A 6,909-nucleotide genomic window follows, 5' to 3' on the forward strand; every position below is an offset into this window, starting at 1 on the left:
CTATTAATTTTTAGTCTAGATAATAAAAAGGAAGTAAATAATAGTACTCGTGGTTCCTTTGGGTTTGACAATTGGTCTTGCTGAACTATACTATTATTCGATAGGTACACTTGCCTTAATCGTGATAATAAGTTAGTCTCAAGAACGATTCATTCATAAATATTTAAAACCTGTCATGAATATCACGTACCAAGTTTTTGGCGCCGTTGCCGGGGAACTAGGATATTAGGAACACTCGATTTTTATTACTTTAGCCATTTTACTTTTATTGCAATTTAAATTTTTATTTTCTTTTCTAATTCTTCATTTATTCTCTTCTGACAGGTTTTTCTAGTTTATGACCAGAAGAAACCCGTCAGGACCATTACTGTTCGATAGTGAGATCGATCACATAGTTTGCAGAAACCGAAGAGAAATAAAGCGAAGCTTACGATACACAGAGGAAGAGCAAGAGGACGATACTTCAACCACAATAGAAGAGATGGCTGAAAACCAAGAAAATCCACTACCTCTTGCGATTGCTGTTAATCAAAATCCTGCTCCACGCACTATGTATGATTATGCTAAACCTTCTTTAACAGGAACTAAATCGAGCATAGTTAGACCCGTTGTAGCTGCAAATACCTTTGAATTGAAACCTAACACAATTCAAATGATACAGCAATTTGTTCAGTTTGATGGTTTGCAGGACGAAGATCCCAACACTCACTTGGCAAACTTTTTGGAACTATGTGATACATTTAAAATTAATGGCGTTTCTGATGACGCCATTCGCCTTCGAATATTCCATTTTTCATTGAGAAACAAAGCTAAATAGTGGTTGAATTAGTTACCACGAGGGTCAATCACTACTTGGGAACAAATGTCCGAAAAGTTTTTATTAAAATATTTTTTGCCGGCTAAAACGGCTAAATTACGTAATGATATCTCTTCTTTTGTGCAGATGGATTTAGAAACACTCTATGATGCATGGGAGAGATACAAGGACCTCTTGAGAAGATGCCCTCACCATGAGTTACCACTCTGGCTAGAGGTTCAAACGTTTCATAATGGCCTGAATCCTTCGACTCAACAAATGGTTGATGCATTGCTGGCGGAACCATCAATAATAAGACACTTGAAGATGCCTATGAATTTATAGAAGAGATGTCACTGAATAATTATCAATGGCAAGTCATGAGGACAAAGCCAACGAAAACAGCCGGCGTTTATAACATCGATTTGGTCACCATGCTCTCTAATCAGGTAGAACTCTTGAATAAGAAAATTGATGATTTCTTAGTTCTTCACAGATTCACCCAGTAATGCAGTGTGAAGCAAGTGGATGTAGACCAAGCAATTCAGATTACTCACCCTATGGTTACAACATGGAGAACGAGCAGTTAAATTACATGGGTAATAATCCTCGATCTCAAAATAATCCTTATAGTAATACTTATAATGCAGGATGGAGAAACCACCCAAATTTCTCATGGGGAGGCCAAGGGAATCAGAGACCACCACCTCCAGGCTTCCAACAACCACCCTACCAATAAGAGAAAAAGCTGAACCTTGAGGAGATGCTAACAAAATTCATCTTGGTGTCAGAAACTCATTTCCAGAATACCGACACAGCCCTTAAAAATCAACAAGCATCAATCCAATGGCTCGAAACTCAGATCGGCCAACTCACCAAACTGATTTCTAAACGACCACGAGGTAGCCTGCCGAGTAACACAGAACCTAACCCAAGGGAATAACTCAATGCGATTACCACTCATGACAAGGAAGGGTTAGTTGAGCCTGCACCAGAACAGAAGCAAGACATTGTGGTAAGTCAAGATAAAGGTGAGGTGGACCACAATGACCAAAAACCAGTAAGTAAAGAGTACAAACCCCGTGTGTCATACCCAAACGGTACAAGGAAAGACCGTACAGAAGAACAATTCGGTAAATTCCTTAAATTATTAAAAAATTTACATATTAACTTACCGTTTATTGAAACTCTTTCGCAGATGCCAAATGCAATCAAATTTTTAAAGGAGCTTTTAACAAATAAACGAAAGTTGGATGAGGCGTCGCATGTGGAGTTGAATGCAGTTTGCTCAACCATATTACAGAATAAGCTACCCAATAAATTGAAAGATCCAGGGAGTTTGGCGATTCCTTGTTTAATTGGTAGTTTAGATGTTCATAATACATTGGCTGACTTAGGGGCAATCATCAATGTTATGCCTTATAAAATATTTAAATAGCTAGGTCTTGGGAAACCCAAACAAACTAGGATGAGCATTTTATCTGGCTGATAAAACTATTAGATTTCCTAGAGGTATCATTGAAGATGTTCTTGTTAAGATCGATAAATTTATATACCTAGTAGACTTTGTTGTTCTAGACATGGAAAAGGATAGTAACGCACCTTTAATTTTAGGACAACCCTTTTTAGCGACTGCTAGAACCATTATTGATGTTGGCACAAGTGAACTCACACTTCGTGTGGGAGACAAAACAATCACCCTTCAAGCTCATAATTCGAGTAACACATCAAAAATCGAAAGTGGTTGTATAAATCATTCTACTAGTACTGATCATGTGGTGAAACCCTCTATGCAGGAAACAGTTTCGAAGAACACATATGAGCCATGTTCAAATTACAATAAAAGACCTATCTATGAAGAACGAAGGCTACAAATCGAGGGGCTAGATGAATGGCAAACACAGAAATCGAGAACACCCGATAAACCAAAATCGAGCCAGGACAAGCTCAATACCTCACCAAATCAACTTAAGGTTGGAGACAAAGTACTACTAGATGCAGCAGATCCTCGCATTGCCACTTCTGAACCTAATGAAGAAATTCCTCTTACAGTACTCAGTATTTTCCCATACGGTACAGTCAAGGTAATTCATCCCAAATTTGACACATTTAAGGTAAACAATACTCGTCTTAAACCTTATGTTGATAAAGTTGATAGCAGGGATGAGGATGTAAACTACTCACACCACCCTGACCATGCAGAACAGAGGTAAGTCCAGCTTAAGTGTAACACCCCTAGCCCGAGTCCGATCGCCAGTTTAGGCTATGAGGTATTACCGCGCCAAACAATTAAATTTTTTTTTTGCCCATATAATCAATCAACAAAGACAGAAATTAAGCTGAGTACATACTGATCTTTAAGTTATATAAATGCCATTTTCATATGGCTAAAATATTTACAATACAAAACATAACCGTCACCGGCCTAACCTATACATGTCATACCAAGGCCAAAATATAACTGTACCAAAAAGATCGATAGTATGATGAACTGCTGATGATCCCCAAGTCAGTGGCCAAAATTGACAATCTATAAAACAAAGAAATAAAATAAAACGGAGTAAGCTTTCGAGGCTTAGTAAGTTTTAAGTGTTTCAAACAATTAAAACGTATCATTTAAAATCTAACATTAAGTATCACAAGAACCCAAATTTAATTTGTAAATTACTTGGCCAAAAACTCACAAGTACATTAATTATAACCTATTGGCCGAATATATATATACATGAATACACAAGAAAATTCTCAGTACATATTTCACTATACTATATGGTTCATAAAATTTCTTTAAGACACATGCTTTTACAATGACATACATTGACCAAATAAGTCATTCTCTTATTCATAAATACGGTATTCATTCACATACATGTACACACACTCACATATATATATATATATACCATTCTTTGATACTAATAATTCGTTTTGAAGTCAATTCACTTATGAGTACGTAATACGTACCTTAGCAGGTATAACATATATAATACTTACTCGCACGGATATTCAATGTCGTAATCATACTTAACTTACTGACACCGGTCCTATCAAGTCTTAGGACTCGAAACACATAGTTAGCACAGCCTGCAGGTTTTTAACCTGGATGTCGTTCCAGCACAAAGCCTGCGGGTCTTTCAGCCCGGATACAATTCCAGCACGAAGCTTGAGGGTCTTTAAGCCCGGATACAATTCCAGCACGAAGCCTGCGGGTCTTTAAGCCCGGATACAATTCCACATCAAATAACATGTTTTTTTTTTATCGTATTCTAACACATTTTATAGAACATTTCACATTATTAGTAGCCATTGGCTACATTCGGACATGAGCTTTTTATGAACACCATTATTTCATTTCAGCTTAAAATCATGCATGAATATCACACGTACCTTTCATCAATCAAGCTTAACCCTAATTTACCATTCATGTGACAGCCCTAAAGTGACCCTAGTCGGAAAGCGGTTTCGGGACCGCTAAACCGAGTCACCAAATTATTTGAATATGATATCTATTGTCTAAAATATGTGATTATGAATGTGTGAAGGTTTTAAGCTTCGATTTAGTAAATTGCATGTGAAATTAGTCGATAGGACTTATGTGTGACACTTTTGAAATGTGATAGGTAAATCTATAAGGATCTATTAGTGCATGTAATCAAAGGGGTGGACTTGCATGTCAATTTCCCCCTTTTTAATTGCTAGTGGCCGGCCATGACAAAGGGTGATGGGCAAAACATGTCATAAAACATGTTGTGACAATGGTATATGTTAGGAAAAATAAAATAAGGAGTATGGGTAATAAAGAAATGGGAAAAAAAAAAGAATGGTGTGAGTGTTTCGCCCCCCCCCCATTGCCGTGAGTTGAGGGAAAGAAGAAAAAAAAAGTGTCCATCATTTTTCACTTCTTTTGGCTGAAAATTCTAAGGAAGAAAGAAAACAAGTTGTGTTCTTTGGTTCTTCTTGGCCGATTTGAGAGGGGGAAGAAAGGAGTGAAGCAATCGGTCATCTTAGGTCGATACTAAGGTAAGGAAGTTGATACTAGTTCTTGAAATCCTAGTTGATTTTGAGTGAGATATCAAGTTATTGTTGGTAACCCATGTTGAAATTGTGATTTTGGAATAAGTAAGGTTTTCGCTATGGAGATTAATAAGGGTGATGGTTGTGTTTCATGCTAAATCTTGATGATTATGAGTTCCTTTCTTGGGTCTACCTTAGATCCATGAAGTATATTTTATTTGGTGTTGTTGGAAGTATCGGCCATGGTATATCCATAAGCATGATTTATGCTTATTGCATGATAGGTAAGATTTGTGTTTTGGATATATGTTTATATTTGGTTATAATCAACTTGTGATTCGGCTCTTGCACATATATATATATATGTTTGCACATGATGTATCGGTATGACATATATACTATCTCAAGGTATATATTTACATATGATGATGTTTCGGTTATGAAGTAAATGATTGATGCGTATTGAGTTACAATATGTAATGCGTTAGTTAGTAAAATGTATGCCATTTATGTGTGATATTAAGTATATAATTGGCCTCAACATGGACATGCATATTCGGCCACATGAGGTGGATTGGTGTGCATGCATTCGGTTAGAGGCAAGCATATTGATGCCCATTCTTGGCTTAGATAATTGGCTAAAAGAGAGTGTGGACTATTGTGTTGAGCTAGATTCATGATTTCGTACATATGTGACTTTAATGTCTAATGAATATATATGGGCTAAGTACCTTGAGTTCCTCTTTTTGATACTCAAATGATTAAATCAATTTGTTTGTCAATTTAAGCTCAAGAGCAAAGGGGAACTAAATCCGATAAAGGGAAGGAAAAAGTGGTCGAATAACCATCGAAATCGTTCGACAACATCCGAGGTAAGTTTTCGAGTAATGGAACTTAGATTATGATTTGATTAGATCATGTTTTAAGCAAATCAAAATCATGCTCTTTGTGTGTGGCTATTGAGCCGAAATTGCAAGTGTGAAAAGTGCCTTGTGTTTGAGTTTTGCTAATGAAAATGAAATACTGAATGTGTCATGATTTATTGATAAATGTGCATGGTTATTCGAATAATGTCCGGCTAAGTCCCAAGGCTTTGTGCTAAGTGACTATATCCGAACTAAGATCCGAAGGCATTTGTGCGAAGTTACTAAATCCGGGTTAAGTCCCGAAGGCATCTGTATGAAGTTACTATAACCGGCTATGTCCCAAGGCATTTGAACGAGTAGCTATATCCGTTAAACTCCGAAGGTACGTGATTCGGGAATGAATGAACTTGCTGTAAAAAATTTCAGTTAATACGCTTGAAATCCCAACAATGAGGTATGTTTCAGATGTGCTTTGAAATAGTTGAGCCCTTACAAATAAGTATTCGCCGGTTGATAAATGAGCTACCGCCTTTGGCTAAGTTGATCTTTGTGTATGAATATAAGGGTTGGTAATGTGAAGTAAGTATGATATTGAGAATTTGTGCATATGAAATTATCTATTTAGCTACATGAATGTTATACTTTGGTTGTGTTTAAATTCATGGCTCAAACTTACTAAGCATTAAATGCTTACTCCGTTTTCTTTGATTTTCTGTTTTATAGATTTTGGTTCTTCAGCTATCGGACTCGGGATTTTGAAGTCGAACTCGCCCACACTATCAAAGCTCCTTCTTGGTATACTATTTTGGTTGAACGTTGAAATGGCATGTATAGGACTACCCTTTTGTTGTAGGTCATGTACCTTTCGGTTTTGTGTAAATTTGGATAGCCATGCGAAAATGGCTTAAGTATACTTTGGGCATGGTATTATAATCATTTTATGTTGTTCATTAAGAGGTATGGAAATGTTTGGAAACGATTAGCCATTGGGATGGTTAATCATGATCATATTTTGTGCTATTTATGTTTAAGGGCTAGTTGAATCATGGAAACTATGAATTAGGTAAAGCCTACCTTAAAGACAGATGCTGACAGCTGCAGTGACGTGGATGTGAAAAATCACTAAAAATAGTAGAAATGGAATTAAATAGTGAATAAATTATTTAAACTAACCTTGACGAGTCTATTTTCATAGGAGAGTAACGAAACGATCATATGAACAGTATGTTAAGA

At 36.5% G+C, this 6,909-nt stretch overlaps 1 non-coding gene across 1 annotated transcript; it reads right to left on the reverse strand.

Annotated features, from left to right (window-relative positions):
• Nucleotides 1-910: 910 nt before the first annotated feature.
• Nucleotides 911-1,017, reverse strand: LOC128279920 (small nucleolar RNA R71). Its single transcript, XR_008270105.1, has one exon. It is a non-coding gene; the product is annotated as a small nucleolar RNA R71 (small nucleolar RNA).
• Between the last annotated feature and the right edge of the window lie 5,892 nt (nt 1,018-6,909).

Source organism: Gossypium arboreum, chromosome 8 (assembly GCF_025698485.1).
Source record: "Gossypium arboreum isolate Shixiya-1 chromosome 8, ASM2569848v2, whole genome shotgun sequence".
Taxonomy (NCBI): domain Eukaryota; kingdom Viridiplantae; phylum Streptophyta; class Magnoliopsida; order Malvales; family Malvaceae; genus Gossypium; species Gossypium arboreum.